At 42.4% G+C, this 14,629-nt stretch overlaps 20 non-coding genes across 20 annotated transcripts; all 20 read right to left on the bottom strand.

Moving 5' to 3' along the window:
• Positions 1-66: 66 nt before the first annotated feature.
• On the bottom strand, positions 67-230 carry LOC124450108. Its single transcript, XR_006949862.1, has one exon. It is a non-coding gene; the product is annotated as a U1 spliceosomal RNA (small nuclear RNA).
• A 324-nt stretch (positions 231-554) lies between these two features.
• LOC124450037 lies at positions 555-745 on the bottom strand. Its single transcript, XR_006949798.1, has one exon. It is a non-coding gene; the product is annotated as a U2 spliceosomal RNA (small nuclear RNA).
• Positions 746-1,598: 853 nt separating this feature from the next.
• Positions 1,599-1,762, bottom strand: LOC124450095. Its single transcript, XR_006949852.1, has one exon. It is a non-coding gene; the product is annotated as a U1 spliceosomal RNA (small nuclear RNA).
• A 328-nt stretch (positions 1,763-2,090) lies between these two features.
• On the bottom strand, positions 2,091-2,282 carry LOC124449995. The gene has a single exon (XR_006949757.1). It is a non-coding gene; the product is annotated as a U2 spliceosomal RNA (small nuclear RNA).
• An 849-nt stretch (positions 2,283-3,131) lies between these two features.
• On the bottom strand, positions 3,132-3,295 carry LOC124449900. Its single transcript, XR_006949665.1, has one exon. It is a non-coding gene; the product is annotated as a U1 spliceosomal RNA (small nuclear RNA).
• Positions 3,296-3,622: 327 nt separating this feature from the next.
• On the bottom strand, positions 3,623-3,813 carry LOC124450025. Its single transcript, XR_006949787.1, has one exon. It is a non-coding gene; the product is annotated as a U2 spliceosomal RNA (small nuclear RNA).
• An 852-nt stretch (positions 3,814-4,665) lies between these two features.
• LOC124450084 lies at positions 4,666-4,829 on the bottom strand. The gene has a single exon (XR_006949841.1). It is a non-coding gene; the product is annotated as a U1 spliceosomal RNA (small nuclear RNA).
• Positions 4,830-5,150: 321 nt separating this feature from the next.
• LOC124449974 lies at positions 5,151-5,342 on the bottom strand. Its single transcript, XR_006949738.1, has one exon. It is a non-coding gene; the product is annotated as a U2 spliceosomal RNA (small nuclear RNA).
• Positions 5,343-6,195: 853 nt separating this feature from the next.
• Positions 6,196-6,359, bottom strand: LOC124450071. Its single transcript, XR_006949830.1, has one exon. It is a non-coding gene; the product is annotated as a U1 spliceosomal RNA (small nuclear RNA).
• Positions 6,360-6,685: 326 nt separating this feature from the next.
• LOC124450023 lies at positions 6,686-6,876 on the bottom strand. The gene has a single exon (XR_006949785.1). It is a non-coding gene; the product is annotated as a U2 spliceosomal RNA (small nuclear RNA).
• An 858-nt stretch (positions 6,877-7,734) lies between these two features.
• LOC124450059 lies at positions 7,735-7,898 on the bottom strand. The gene has a single exon (XR_006949819.1). It is a non-coding gene; the product is annotated as a U1 spliceosomal RNA (small nuclear RNA).
• A 326-nt stretch (positions 7,899-8,224) lies between these two features.
• LOC124449994 lies at positions 8,225-8,416 on the bottom strand. The gene has a single exon (XR_006949756.1). It is a non-coding gene; the product is annotated as a U2 spliceosomal RNA (small nuclear RNA).
• Positions 8,417-9,263: 847 nt separating this feature from the next.
• Positions 9,264-9,427, bottom strand: LOC124450048. The gene has a single exon (XR_006949808.1). It is a non-coding gene; the product is annotated as a U1 spliceosomal RNA (small nuclear RNA).
• Positions 9,428-9,756: 329 nt separating this feature from the next.
• Positions 9,757-9,948, bottom strand: LOC124449993. Its single transcript, XR_006949755.1, has one exon. It is a non-coding gene; the product is annotated as a U2 spliceosomal RNA (small nuclear RNA).
• Positions 9,949-10,784: 836 nt separating this feature from the next.
• Positions 10,785-10,948, bottom strand: LOC124450036. Its single transcript, XR_006949797.1, has one exon. It is a non-coding gene; the product is annotated as a U1 spliceosomal RNA (small nuclear RNA).
• A 327-nt stretch (positions 10,949-11,275) lies between these two features.
• On the bottom strand, positions 11,276-11,467 carry LOC124449992. The gene has a single exon (XR_006949754.1). It is a non-coding gene; the product is annotated as a U2 spliceosomal RNA (small nuclear RNA).
• An 835-nt stretch (positions 11,468-12,302) lies between these two features.
• LOC124450024 lies at positions 12,303-12,466 on the bottom strand. Its single transcript, XR_006949786.1, has one exon. It is a non-coding gene; the product is annotated as a U1 spliceosomal RNA (small nuclear RNA).
• A 334-nt stretch (positions 12,467-12,800) lies between these two features.
• Positions 12,801-12,992, bottom strand: LOC124449990. Its single transcript, XR_006949753.1, has one exon. It is a non-coding gene; the product is annotated as a U2 spliceosomal RNA (small nuclear RNA).
• An 833-nt stretch (positions 12,993-13,825) lies between these two features.
• Positions 13,826-13,989, bottom strand: LOC124450013. Its single transcript, XR_006949775.1, has one exon. It is a non-coding gene; the product is annotated as a U1 spliceosomal RNA (small nuclear RNA).
• A 331-nt stretch (positions 13,990-14,320) lies between these two features.
• Positions 14,321-14,511, bottom strand: LOC124450035. Its single transcript, XR_006949796.1, has one exon. It is a non-coding gene; the product is annotated as a U2 spliceosomal RNA (small nuclear RNA).
• Between the last annotated feature and the right edge of the window lie 118 nt (positions 14,512-14,629).

The raw sequence follows: 14,629 nt of genomic DNA, 5'->3' as shown, positions 1-14,629 counted from the left end.
ATTTATATATTGTGTTCTATTTTATTTGTTCTTTTCTCCGCTTCTTCCTCCCATCGTGAGAAACGAAGGGGACGAGCGCGAACGCAGGTCCCCACTACCAGAAATTATACGCTCGAGTTACCCACGTTAGGGGTAATCGCAGGAGTCAACCCAGTCGAAGTGCAATGAAAGGGCCTCATCCTGAGAGGACCTCCTAGCTGATCAAGGTGCCTCTCGCGTCAGGTAAGTATGCTCGAACGACGCACGGCGAGCATACTTTGTACGCGAACGTACGCTCTGTGCGACACGGTTGCACCCTCCCTTTACTTTTCACTACTTTTGCACTTGCAACTTACCGTCTGACGGCCTTTATTGTCTTCCTTTCCGACGGCGACGACGTCTTTTCGTCTTTCGCCGACTCTGTCGAAAAGAGACGTATGTTATTTAGTTAAATGTTAAACGGTTCGTTTCTCGGTTAGTTAGTTACAGACAAAATAAATTCGCTTTGCTATTTGATTTGCTGGCTGTTTTGTTTGTTTTTTCGTTTGTTTAAAGTAAATGTGTTTCCCCGCGAAGGGAAATGGGCCGAACTCGGAGGTAGTGCAATACCGAGACAACCCGTGGCCAGGGCGAAGCAAGCTCCAATCCCATGGCCGATATCCAAAATCAGTTTAATATAAGAGTCGGGCATTGCCCGACATATCAGATATTAAGCTGATAAGAACAGATACTACACTTGATCTTAGCCAAAAGGCCGAGAAGCGATACAGAAGAAGAGCTTTCGCCATTTTTCACTCTACAAGTTGCATGAGAAACACACGGTTCTATTGTATCTTTTCGCGTAGAAATCATGCAACAAATGAAAAAAATCAAGCAGTACGGATAACGAAGGAATCATCCTTTACTACAATCGTCATGTCAAGCGTTCTTTCTAATCCAATGTACACCTGTTCGTAAAGAAGAACATGTTTGAAAATTCGCGCGTAATGCCGCGAAATGCGATCGTTTCATATGACGTAGGAAGCACGCGATGTCTGTCGCGAACTTGCTGCAGACGTGCTTTCTCATTGTAAAACAAACGCTTTGTGCTTGTGGGCGATAATGATTCGCATTGTATGCAAGTGCTGCAATGTCAACAAGGTCATGCTTCATGAAATCGGCAGACAAGCAGCTCAATGAACGAATTTTACACTACGAGCCGTTAAATGTCAGTGATACATAGAAATAATTACTATAAAAGCTAAACAAACGTACGACTAAGTAAGAAAAACGTTCGCAATGCAATATCATTACTGTTAACGTCGACGATACATATTATAATTTGTATATTTTCATAATGTATATGCCGTCCGTCAAAATATACACACACGCCGGCCGTTTACGTCGTTGTTAAGTACAAGTAATTTATGTCAAATACAAGTAATTTATTCTTGCTAATAGATGATATAAATTTCTCCTGCATCTCGCTATGCATTTTGGGATAGGTCAGTAAAAATTTGGCAGCATGCAACCTAACCCCGAACGAACAACGAATTTATATATCGCGTGGCATACACAATTTTATTGTGTTCTATTTTATTTGTTCTTTTCTCGCTTCTTCCTCCCATCGTGAGAAACGAAGGGGACGAGCGCGAACGCAGGTCCCCACTACCAGAAATTATACGCTCGAGTTACCCACGTTAGGGGTAATCGCAGGAGTCAACCCAGTCGAAGTGCAATGAAAGGGCCTCATCCTGAGAGGACCTCCTAGCTGATCAAGGTGCCTCTCGCGTCAGGTAAGTATGCTCGAACGACGCACGGCGAGCATACTTTGTACGCGAACGTACGCTCTGTGCGACACGGTTGCACCCTCCCTTTACTTTTTCACTACTTTTGCACTTGCAACTTACCGTCTGACGGCCTTTATTGTCTTCCTTTCCGACGGCGACGACGTCTTTTCGTCTTTCGCCGACTCTGTCGAAAAGAGACGTATGTTATTTAGTTAAATGTTAAACGGTTCGTTTCTCGGTTAGTTAGTTACAGACAAAATAAATTCGCTTTGCTATTTGATTTGCTGGCTGTTTTGTTTGTTTTTTCGTTTGTTTAAAGTAAATGTGTTTCCCTTCCGCGAAGGGAAATGGGCCGAACTCGGAGGTAGTGCAATACCGAGACAACCCGTGGCCAGGGCGAAGCAAGCTCCAATCCCATGGCCGATATCCAAAAATCAGTTTAATATAAGAGTCGGGCATTGCCCGACATATCAGATATTAAGCTGATAAGAACAGATACTACACTTGATCTTAGCCAAAAGGCCGAGAAGCGATACAGAAGAAGAGCTTTCGCCATTTTTCACTCTACAAGTTGCATGAGAAACACACGGTTCTATTGTATCTTTTCGCGTAGAAATCATGCAACAAATGAAAAAAATCAAGCAGTACGGATAACGAAGGAATCATCCTTTACTACAATCGTCATGTCAAGCGTTCTTTCTAATCCAATGTACACCTGTTCGTAAAGAAGAACATGTTTGAAAATTCGCGCGTAATGCCGCGAAATGCGATCGTTTCATATGACGTAGGAAGCACGCGATGTCTGTCGCGAACTTGCTGCAGACGTGCTTTCTCATTGTAAAACAAACGCTTTGTGCTTGTGGGCGATAATGATTCGCATTGTATGCAAGTGCTGCAATGTCAACAAGGTCATGCTTCATGAAATCGGCAGACAAGCAGCTCAATGAACGAATTTTACACTACGAGCCGTTAAATGTCAGTGATACATAGAAATAATTACTATAAAAGCTAAACAAACGTACGACTAAGTAAGAAAAACGTTCGCAATGCAATTTCATTACTGTTAACGTCGACGATACATATTATAATTTGTATACTTTCATAATGTATATGCCGTCCGTCAAAATATACACACACGCCGGCCGTTTACGTCGTTGTTAAGTACAAGTAATTTATGTCAAATACAAGTAATTTATTCTTGCTAATAGATGATATAAATTTCTCCTGCATCTCGCTATGCATTTTGGGATAGGTCAGTAAAAATTTGGCAGCATGCAACCTAACCCCGAACGAACAACGAATTTATATATGTCGCGTGGCATTTCTATTGTGTTCTATTTTATTTGTTCTTTTCTCCGCTTCTTCCTCCCATCGTGAGAAACGAAGGGACGAGCGCGAACGCAGGTCCCCACTACCAGAAATTATACGCTCGAGTTACCCACGTTAGGGGTAATCGCAGGAGTCAACCCAGTCGAAGTGCAATGAAAGGGCCTCATCCTGAGAGGACCTCCTAGCTGATCAAGGTGCCTCTCGCGTCAGGTAAGTATGCTCGAACGACGCACGGCGAGCATACTTTGTACGCGAACGTACGCTCTGTGCGACACGGTTGCACCCTCCCTTTACTTTTTCACTACTTTTGCACTTGCAACTTACCGTCTGACGGCCTTTATTGTCTTCCTTTCCGACGACGACGACGTCTTTTCGTCTTTCGCCGACTCTGTCGAAAAGAGACGTATGTTATTTAGTTAAATGTTAAACGGTTCGTTTCTCGGTTAGTTAGTTACAGACAAAATAAATTCGCTTTGCTATTTGATTTGCTGGCTGTTTTGTTTGTTTTTTCGTTTGTTTAAAGTAAATGTGTTTCCCTTCCGCGAAGGAAATGGGCCGAACTCGGAGGTAGTGCAATACCGAGACAACCCGTGGCCAGGGCGAAGCAAGCTCCAATCCCATGGCCGATATCCAAAATCAGTTTAATATAAGAGTCGGGCATTGCCCGACATATCAGATATTAAGCTGATAAGAACAGATACTACACTTGATCTTAGCCAAAAGGCCGAGAAGCGATACAGAAGAAGAGCTTTCGCCATTTTTCACTCTACAAGTTGCATGAGAAACACACGGTTCTATTGTATCTTTTCGCGTAGAAATCATGCAACAAATGAAAAATCAAGCAGTACGGATAACGAAGGAATCATCCTTTACTACAATCGTCATGTCAAGCGTTCTTTCTAATCCAATGTACACCTGTTCGTAAAGAAGAACATGTTTGAAAATTCGCGCGTAATGCCGCGAAATGCGATCGTTTCATATGACGTAGGAAGCACGCGATGTCTGTCGCGAACTTGCTGCAGACGTGCTTTCTCATTGTAAAACAAACGCTTTGTGCTTGTGGGCGATAATGATTCGCATTGTATGCAAGTGCTGCAATGTCAACAAGGTCATGCTTCATGAAATCGGCAGACAAGCAGCTCAATGAACGAATTTTACACTACGAGCCGTTAAATGTCAGTGATACATAGAAATAATTACTATAAAAGCTAAACAAACGTACGACTAAGTAAGAAAAACGTTCGCAATGCAATTTCATTACTGTTAACGTCGACGATACATATTATAATTTGTATATTTTCATAATGTATATGCCGTCCGTCAAAATATACACACACGCCGGCCGTTTACGTCGTTGTTAAGTACAAGTAATTTATGTCAAATACAAGTAATTTATTCTTGCTAATAGATGATATAAATTTCTCCTGCATCCGCTATGCATTTTGGGATAGGTCAGTAAAAATTGGGCATAACCCAGAAAAATTTATATATGTCCCAAAGCGTGGCATACAACGACGGACGAATTTATATATCGTGTTCTATTTTATTTGTTCTTTTCTCCGCTTCTTCCTCCCATCGTGAGAAACGAAGGGGACGAGCGCGAACGCAGGTCCCCACTACCAGAAATTATACGCTCGAGTTACCCACGTTAGGGGTAATCGCAGGAGTCAACCCAGTCGAAGTGCAATGAAAGGGCCTCATCCTGAGAGGACCTCCTAGCTGATCAAGGTGCCTCTCGCGTCAGGTAAGTATGCTCGAACGACGCACGGCGAGCATACTTTGTACGCGAACGTACGCTCTGTGCGACACGGTTGCACCCTCCCTTTACTTTTCACTACTTTTTGCACTTACCGTCTGACGGCCTTTATTGTCTTCCTTTCCGACGGCGACGACGTCTTTTCGTCTTTCGCCGACTCTGTCGAAAAGAGACGTATGTTAGTTTTAGTTAAATGTTAAACGGTTCGTTTCTCGGTTAGTTAGTTACAGACAAAATAAATTCGCTTTGCTATTTGATTTGCTGGCTGTTTTGTTTGTTTTTCGTTTGTTTAAAGTAAATGTGTTTCCCTTCCGCGAAGGAAATGGGCCGAACTCGGAGGTAGTGCAATACCGAGACAACCCGTGGCCAGGGCGAAGCAAGCTCCAATCCCATGGCCGATATCCAAAAATCAGTTTAATATAAGAGTCGGGCATTGCCCGACATATCAGATATTAAGCTGATAAGAACAGATACTACACTTGATCTTAGCCAAAAGGCCGAGAAGCGATACAGAAGAAGAGCTTTCGCCATTTTTCACTCTACAAGTTGCATGAGAAACACACGGTTCTATTGTATCTTTTCGCGTAGAAATCATGCAACAAATGAAAAAAATCAAGCAGTACGGATAACGAAGGAATCATCCTTTACTACAATCGTCATGTCAAGCGTTCTTTCTAATCCAATGTACACCTGTTCGTAAAGAAGAACATGTTTGAAAATTCGCGCGTAATGCCGCGAAATGCGATCGTTTCATATGACGTAGGAAGCACGCGATGTCTGTCGCGAACTTGCTGCAGACGTGCTTTCTCATTGTAAAACAAACGCTTTGTGCTTGTGGGCGATAATGATTCGCATTGTATGCAAGTGCTGCAATGTCAACAAGGTCATGCTTCATGAAATCGGCAGACAAGCAGCTCAATGAACGAATTTTACACTACGAGCCGTTAAATGTCAGTGATACATAGAAATAATTACTATAAAAAGCTAAACAAACGTACGACTAAGTAAGAAAAACGTTCGCAATGCAATATCATTACTGTTAACGTCGACGATACATATTATAATTTGTATACTTTCATAATGTATATGCCGTCCGTCAAAATATACACACACGCCGGCCGTTTACGTCGTTGTTAAGTACAAGTAATTTATGTCAAATACAAGTAATTTATTCTTGCTAATAGATGATATAAATTTCTCCTGCATCTCGCTATGCATTTTGGGATAGGTCAGTAAAAATTTGGCAGCATGCAACCTAACCCCGAACGAACAACGAATTTATATATGTCCCACAATTGTTCTCTATTGTGTTCTATTTTATTTGTTCTTTTCTCCGCTTCTTCCTCCCATCGTGAGAAACGAAGGGGACGAGCGCGAACGCAGGTCCCCACTACCAGAAATTATACGCTCGAGTTACCCACGTTAGGGGTAATCGCAGGAGTCAACCCAGTCGAAGTGCAATGAAAGGGCCTCATCCTGAGAGGACCTCCTAGCTGATCAAGGTGCCTCTCGCGTCAGGTAAGTATGCTCGAACGACGCACGGCGAGCATACTTTGTACGCGAACGTACGCTCTGTGCGACACGGTTGCACCCTCCCTTTACTTTTCACTACTTTTGCACTTGCAACTTACCGTCTGACGGCCTTTATTGTCTTCCTTTCCGACGACGACGACGTCTTTTCGTCTTTCGCCGACTCTGTCGAAAAGAGACGTATGTTATTAAGTTAAATGTTAAACGGTTCGTTTCTCGGTTAGTTAGTTACAGACAAAATAAATTCGCTTTGCTATTTGATTTGCTGGCTGTTTTGTTTGTTTTTTCGTTTGTTTAAAGTAAATGTGTTTCCCTTCCGCGAAGGAAATGGGCCGAACTCGGAGGTAGTGCAATACCGAGACAACCCGTGGCCAGGGCGAAGCAAGCTCCAATCCCATGGCCGATATCCAAAATCAGTTTAATATAAGAGTCGGGCATTGCCCGACATATCAGATATTAAGCTGATAAGAACAGATACTACACTTGATCTTAGCCAAAAGGCCGAGAAGCGATACAGAAGAAGAGCTTTCGCCATTTTTCACTCTACAAGTTGCATGAGAAACACACGGTTCTATTGTATCTTTTCGCGTAGAAATCATGCAACAAATGAAAAAAATCAAGCAGTACGGATAACGAAGGAATCATCCTTTACTACAATCGTCATGTCAAGCGTTCTTTCTAATCCAATGTACACCTGTTCGTAAAGAAGAACATGTTTGAAAATTCGCGCGTAATGCCGCGAAATGCGATCGTTTCATATGACGTAGGAAGCACGCGATGTCTGTCGCGAACTTGCTGCAGACGTGCTTTCTCATTGTAAAACAAACGCTTTGTGCTTGTGGGCGATAATGATTCGCATTGTATGCAAGTGCTGCAATGTCAACAAGGTCATGCTTCATGAAATCGGCAGACAAGCAGCTCAATGAACGAATTTTACACTACGAGCCGTTAAATGTCAGTGATACATAGAAATAATTACTATAAAAAGCTAAACAAACGTACGACTAAGTAAGAAAAACGTTCGCAATGCAATATCATTACTGTTAACGTCGACGATACATATTATAATTTGTATACTTTCATAATGTATATGCCGTCCGTCAAAATATACACACACGCCGGCCGTTTACGTCGTTGTTAAGTACAAGTAATTTATGTCAAATACAAGTAATTTATTCTTGCTAATAGATGATATAAATTTCTCCTGCATCTCGCTATGCATTTTGGGATAGGTCAGTAAAAATTTGGCAGCATGCAACCTAACCCCGAACGAACAACGAATTTATATATGTCGCGTGGCATACTTGATCTTCTATTGTGTTCTATTTTATTTGTTCTTTTCTCGCTTCTTCCTCCCATCGTGAGAAACGAAGGGGACGAGCGCGAACGCAGGTCCCCACTACCAGAAATTATACGCTCGAGTTACCCACGTTAGGGGTAATCGCAGGAGTCAACCCAGTCGAAGTGCAATGAAAGGGCCTCATCCTGAGAGGACCTCCTAGCTGATCAAGGTGCCTCTCGCGTCAGGTAAGTATGCTCGAACGACGCACGGCGAGCATACTTTGTACGCGAACGTACGCTCTGTGCGACACGGTTGCACCCTCCCTTTACTTTTCACTACTTTTGCACTTGCAACTTACCGTCTGACGGCCTTTATTGTCTTCCTTTCCGACGACGACGACGTCTTTTCGTCTTTCGCCGACTCTGTCGAAAAGAGACGTATGTTATTTAGTTAAATGTTAAACGGTTCGTTTCTCGGTTAGTTAGTTACAGACAAAATAAATTCGCTTTGCTATTTGATTTGCTGGCTGTTTTGTTTGTTTTTCGTTTGTTTAAAGTAAATGTGTTTCCCTTCCGCGAAGGGAAATGGGCCGAACTCGGAGGTAGTGCAATACCGAGACAACCCGTGGCCAGGGCGAAGCAAGCTCCAATCCCATGGCCGATATCCAAAAATCAGTTTAATATAAGAGTCGGGCATTGCCCGACATATCAGATATTAAGCTGATAAGAACAGATACTACACTTGATCTTAGCCAAAAGGCCGAGAAGCGATACAGAAGAAGAGCTTTCGCCATTTTTCACTCTACAAGTTGCATGAGAAACACACGGTTCTATTGTATCTTTTCGCGTAGAAATCATGCAACAAATGAAAAAAATCAAGCAGTACGGATAACGAAGGAATCATCCTTTACTACAATCGTCATGTCAAGCGTTCTTTCTAATCCAATGTACACCTGTTCGTAAAGAAGAACATGTTTGAAAATTCGCGCGTAATGCCGCGAAATGCGATCGTTTCATATGACGTAGGAAGCACGCGATGTCTGTCGCGAACTTGCTGCAGACGTGCTTTCTCATTGTAAAACAAACGCTTTGTGCTTGTGGGCGATAATGATTCGCATTGTATGCAAGTGCTGCAATGTCAACAAGGTCATGCTTCATGAAATCGGCAGACAAGCAGCTCAATGAACGAATTTTACACTACGAGCCGTTAAATGTCAGTGATACATAGAAATAATTACTATAAAAAGCTAAACAAACGTACGACTAAGTAAGAAAAACGTTCGCAATGCAATATCATTACTGTTAACGTCGACGATACATATTATAATTTGTATACTTTCATAATGTATATGCCGTCCGTCAAAATATACACACACGCCGGCCGTTTACGTCGTTGTTAAGTACAAGTAATTTATGTCAAATACAAGTAATTTATTCTTGCTAATAGATGATATAAATTTCTCCTGCATCTCGCTATGCATTTTGGGATAGGTCAGTAAAAATTTGGCAGCATGCAACCTAACCCCGAACGAACAACGAATTTATATATGTCGTGTTCTTGATTTTATTGTGTTCTATTTTATTTGTTCTCCGCTTCTTCCTCCCATCGTGAGAAACGAAGGGGACGAGCGCGAACGCAGGTCCCCACTACCAGAAATTATACGCTCGAGTTACCCACGTTAGGGGTAATCGCAGGAGTCAACCCAGTCGAAGTGCAATGAAAGGGCCTCATCCTGAGAGGACCTCCTAGCTGATCAAGGTGCCTCTCGCGTCAGGTAAGTATGCTCGAACGACGCACGGCGAGCATACTTTGTACGCGAACGTACGCTCGGTGCGACACGGTTGCACCCTCCCTTTACTTTTCACTACTTTTGCACTTGCAACTTACCGTCTGACGGCCTTTATTGTCTTCCTTTCCGACGACGACGACGTCTTTTCGTCTTTCGCCGACTCTGTCGAAAAGAGACGTATGTTATTAAGTTAAATGTTAAACAGTTCGTTTCTCGGTTAGTTAGTTACAGACAAAATAAATTCGCTTTGCTATTTGATTTGCTGGCTGTTTTGTTTGTTTTTTTTCGTTTGTTTAAAGTAAATGTGTTTCCCTTCCGCGAAGGGAAATGGGCCGAACTCGGAGGTAGTGCAATACCGAGACAACCCGTGGCCAGGGCGAAGCAAGCTCCAATCCCATGGCCGATATCCAAAAATCAGTTTAATATAAGAGTCGGGCATTGCCCGACATATCAGATATTAAGCTGATAAGAACAGATACTACACTTGATCTTAGCCAAAAGGCCGAGAAGCGATACAGAAGAAGAGCTTTCGCCATTTTTTCACTCTACAAGTTGCATGAGAAACACACGGTTCTATTGTATCTTTTCGCGTAGAAATCATGCAACAAATGAAAAAAATCAAGCAGTACGGATAACGAAGGAATCATCCTTTACTACAATCGTCATGTCAAGCGTTCTTTCTAATCCAATGTACACCTGTTCGTAAAGAAGAACATGTTTGAAAATTCGCGCGTAATGCCGCGAAATGCGATCGTTTCATATGACGTAGGAAGCACGCGATGTCTGTCGCGAACTTGCTGCAGACGTGCTTTCTCATTGTAAAACAAACGCTTTGTGCTTGTGGGCGATAATGATTCGCATTGTATGCAAGTGCTGCAATGTCAACAAGGTCATGCTTCATGAAATCGGCAGACAAGCAGCTCAATGAACGAATTTTACACTACGAGCCGTTAAATGTCAGTGATACATAGAAATAATTACTATAAAAAGCTAAACAAACGTACGACTAAGTAAGAAAAACGTTCGCAATGCAATATCATTACTGTTAACGTCGACGATACATATTATAATTTGTATACTTTCATAATGTATATGCCGTCCGTCAAAATATACACACACGCCGGCCGTTTACGTCGTTGTTAAGTACAAGTAATTTATGTCAAATACAAGTAATTTATTCTTGCTAATAGATGATATAAATTTCTCCTGCATCTCGCTATGCATTTTGGGATAGGTCAGTAAAAAATTTGGCAGCATGCAACCTAACCCCGAACGAACAACGAATTTATATATCGTGTTCTATTTTATTTGTTCTTTTTCTCCGCTTCTTCCTCCCATCGTGAGAAACGAAGGGGACGAGCGCGAACGCAGGTCCCCACTACCAGAAATTATACGCTCGAGTTACCCACGTTAGGGGTAATCGCAGGAGTCAACCCAGTCGAAGTGCAATGAAAGGGCCTCATCCTGAGAGGACCTCCTAGCTGATCAAGGTGCCTCTCGCGTCAGGTAAGTATGCTCGAACGACGCACGGCGAGCATACTTTGTACGCGAACGTACGCTCGGTGCGACACGGTTGCACCCTCCCTTTACTTTTCACTACTTTTGCACTTGCAACTTACCGTCTGACGGCCTTTATTGTCTTCCTTTCCGACGACGACGACGTCTTTTCGTCTTTCGCCGACTCTGTCGAAAAGAGACGTATGTTATTTAGTTAAATGTTAAACGGTTCGTTTCTCGGTTAGTTAGTTACAGACAAAATAAATTCGCTTTGCTATTTGATTTGCTGGCTGTTTTGTTTGTTTTTTCGTTTGTTTAAAGTAAATGTGTTTCCCTTCCGCGAAGGGAAATGGGCCGAACTCGGAGGTAGTGCAATACCGAGACAACCCGTGGCCAGGGCGAAGCAAGCTCCAATCCCATGGCCGATATCCAAAAATCAGTTTAATATAAGAGTCGGGCATTGCCCGACATATCAGATATTAAGCTGATAAGAACAGATACTACACTTGATCTTAGCCAAAAGGCCGAGAAGCGATACAGAAGAAGAGCTTTCGCCATTTTTCACTCTACAAGTTGCATGAGAAACACACGGTTCTATTGTATCTTTTCGCGTAGAAATCATGCAACAAATGAAAAAAATCAAGCAGTACGGATAACGAAGGAATCATCCTTTACTACAATCGTCATGTCAAGCGTTCTTTCTAATCCAATGTACACCTGTTCGTAAAGAAGAACATGTTTGAAAATTCGCGCGTAATGCCGCGAAATGCGATCGTTTCATATGACGTAGGAAGCACGCGATGTCTGTCGCGAACTTGCTGCAGACGTGCTTTCTCATTGTAAAACAAACGCTTTGTGCTTGTGGGCGATAATGATTCGCATTGTATGCAAGTGCTGCAATGTCAACAAGGTCATGCTTCATGAAATCGGCAGACAAGCAGCTCAATGAACGAATTTTACACTACGAGCCGTTAAATGTCAGTGATACATAGAAATAATTACTATAAAAAGCTAAACAAACGTACGACTAAGTAAGAAAAACGTTCGCAATGCAATATCATTACTGTTAACGTCGACGATACATATTATAATTTGTATACTTTCATAATGTATATGCCGTCCGTCAAAATATACACACACGCCGGCCGTTTACGTCGTTGTTAAGTACAAGTAATTTATGTCAAATACAAGTAATTTATTCTTGCTAATAGATGATATAAATTTCTCCTGCATCTCGCTATGCATTTTGGGATAGGTCAGTAAAAAATTTGGCAGCATGCAACCTAACCCCGAACGAACAACGAATTTATATATCGTGTTCTATTTTATTTGTTCTTTTTCTCCGCTTCTTCCTCCCATCGTGAGAAACGAAGGGGACGAGCGCGAACGCAGGTCCCCACTACCAGAAATTATACGCTCGAGTTACCCACGTTAGGGGTAATCGCAGGAGTCAACCCAGTCGAAGTGCAATGAAAGGGCCTCATCCTGAGAGGACCTCCTAGCTGATCAAGGTGCCTCTCGCGTCAGGTAAGTATGCTCGAACGACGCACGGCGAGCATACTTTGTACGCGAACGTACGCTCGGTGCGACACGGTTGCACCCTCCCTTTACTTTTCACTACTTTTGCACTTGCAACTTACCGTCTGACGGCCTTTATTGTCTTCCTTTCCGACGACGACGACGTCTTTTCGTCTTTCGCCGACTCTGTCGAAAAGAGACGTATGTTAGTTAATTAGTTAAATGTTAAACGGTTCGTTTCTTAGTTAGTTAGTTAGTTACAGACAAAATAAATTCGCTTTGCTATTTGATTTGCTGGCTGTTTTGTTTGTTTTTCGTTTGTTTAAAGTAAATGTGTTTCCCTTCCGCGAAGGGAAATGGGCCGAACTCGGAGGTAGTGCAATACCGAGACAACCCGTGGCCAGGGCGAAGCAAGCTCCAATCCCATGGCCGATATCCAAAAATCAGTTTAATATAAGAGTCGGGCATTGCCCGACATATCAGATATTAAGCTGATAAGAACAGATACTACACTTGATCTTAGCCAAAAGGCCGAGAAGCGATACAGAAGAAGAGCTTTCGCCATTTTTCACTCTACAAGTTGCATGAGAAACACACGGTTCTATTGTATCTTTTCGCGTAGAAATCATGCAACAAATGAAAAATCAAGCAGTACGGATAACGAAGGAATCATCCTTTACTACAATCGTCATGTCAAGCGTTCTTTCTAATCCAATGTACACCTGTTCGTAAAGAAGAACATGTTTGAAAATTCGCGCGTAATGCCGCGAAATGCGATCGTTTCATATGACGTAGGAAGCACGCGATGTCTGTCGCGAACTTGCTGCAGACGTGCTTTCTCATTGTAAAACAAACGCTTTGTGCTTGTGGGCGATAATGATTCGCATTGTATGCAAGTGCTGCAATGTCAACAAGGTCATGCTTCATGAAATCGGCAGACAAGCAGCTCAATGAACGAATTTTACACTACGAGCCGTTAAATGTCAGTGATACATAGAAATAATTACTATAAAAAGCTAAACAAACGTACGACTAAGTAAGAAAAACGTTCGCAATGCAATATCATTACTGTTAACGTCGACGATACATATTATAATTTGTATACTTTCATAATGTATATGCCGTCCGTCAAAATATACACACACGCCGGCCGTTTACGTCGTTGTTAAGTACAAGTAATTTATGTCAAATACAAGTAATTTATTCTTGCTAATAGATGATATAAATTTCTCCTGCATCTCGCTATGCATTTTGGGATAGGTCAGTAAAAAATTTGGCAGCATGCAACCTAACCCCGAACGAACAACGAATTTATATATCGTGTTCTATTTTATTTGTTCTTTTTCTCCGCTTCTTCCTCCCATCGTGAGAAACGAAGGGGACGAGCGCGAACGCAGGTCCCCACTACCAGAAATTATACGCTCGAGTTACCCACGTTAGGGGTAATCGCAGGAGTCAACCCAGTCGAAGTGCAATGAAAGGGCCTCATCCTGAGAGGACCTCCTAGCTGATCAAGGTGCCTCTCGCGTCAGGTAAGTATGCTCGAACGACGCACGGCGAGCATACTTTGTACGCGAACGTACGCTCGGTGCGACACGGTTGCACCCTCCCTTTACTTTTCACTACTTTTGCACTTGCAACTTACCGTCTGACGGCCTTTATTGTCTTCCTTTCCGACGACGACGACGTCTTTTCGTCTTTCGCCGACTCTGTCGAAAAGAGACGTATGTTAGTTTTAGTTAAATGTTAAACGGTTCGTTTCTCGGTTAGTTAGTTACAGACAAAATAAATTCGCTTAGCTATTTGATTTGCTGGCTGTTTTGTTTGTTTTTTTTCGTTTGTTTAAAGTAAATGTGTTTCCCTTCCGCGAAGGGAAATGGGCCGAACTCGGAGGTAGTGCAATACCGAGACAACCCGTGGCCAGGGCGAAGCAAGCTCCAATCCCATGGCCGATATCCAAAATCAGTTTAATATAAGAGTCGGGCATTGCCCGACATATCAGATATTAAGCTGATAAGAACAGATACTACACTTGATCTTAGCCAAAAGGCCGAGAAGCGATACAGAAGAAGAGCTTTCGCCATTTTTTCACTCTACAAGTTGCATGAGAAACACACGGTTCTATTGTATCTTTTCGCGTAGAAATCATGCAACAAATGAAAAAAATCAAGCAGTACGGA

The sequence above is a fragment of the Xenia sp. Carnegie-2017 genome, unplaced genomic scaffold (genome assembly GCF_021976095.1).
Source record: "Xenia sp. Carnegie-2017 unplaced genomic scaffold, XeniaSp_v1 HiC_scaffold_23, whole genome shotgun sequence".
In the NCBI taxonomy this organism is placed as follows: domain Eukaryota; kingdom Metazoa; phylum Cnidaria; class Anthozoa; order Malacalcyonacea; family Xeniidae; genus Xenia; species Xenia sp. Carnegie-2017.
This window is presented reverse-complemented; position numbering and strand designations above follow the sequence as displayed.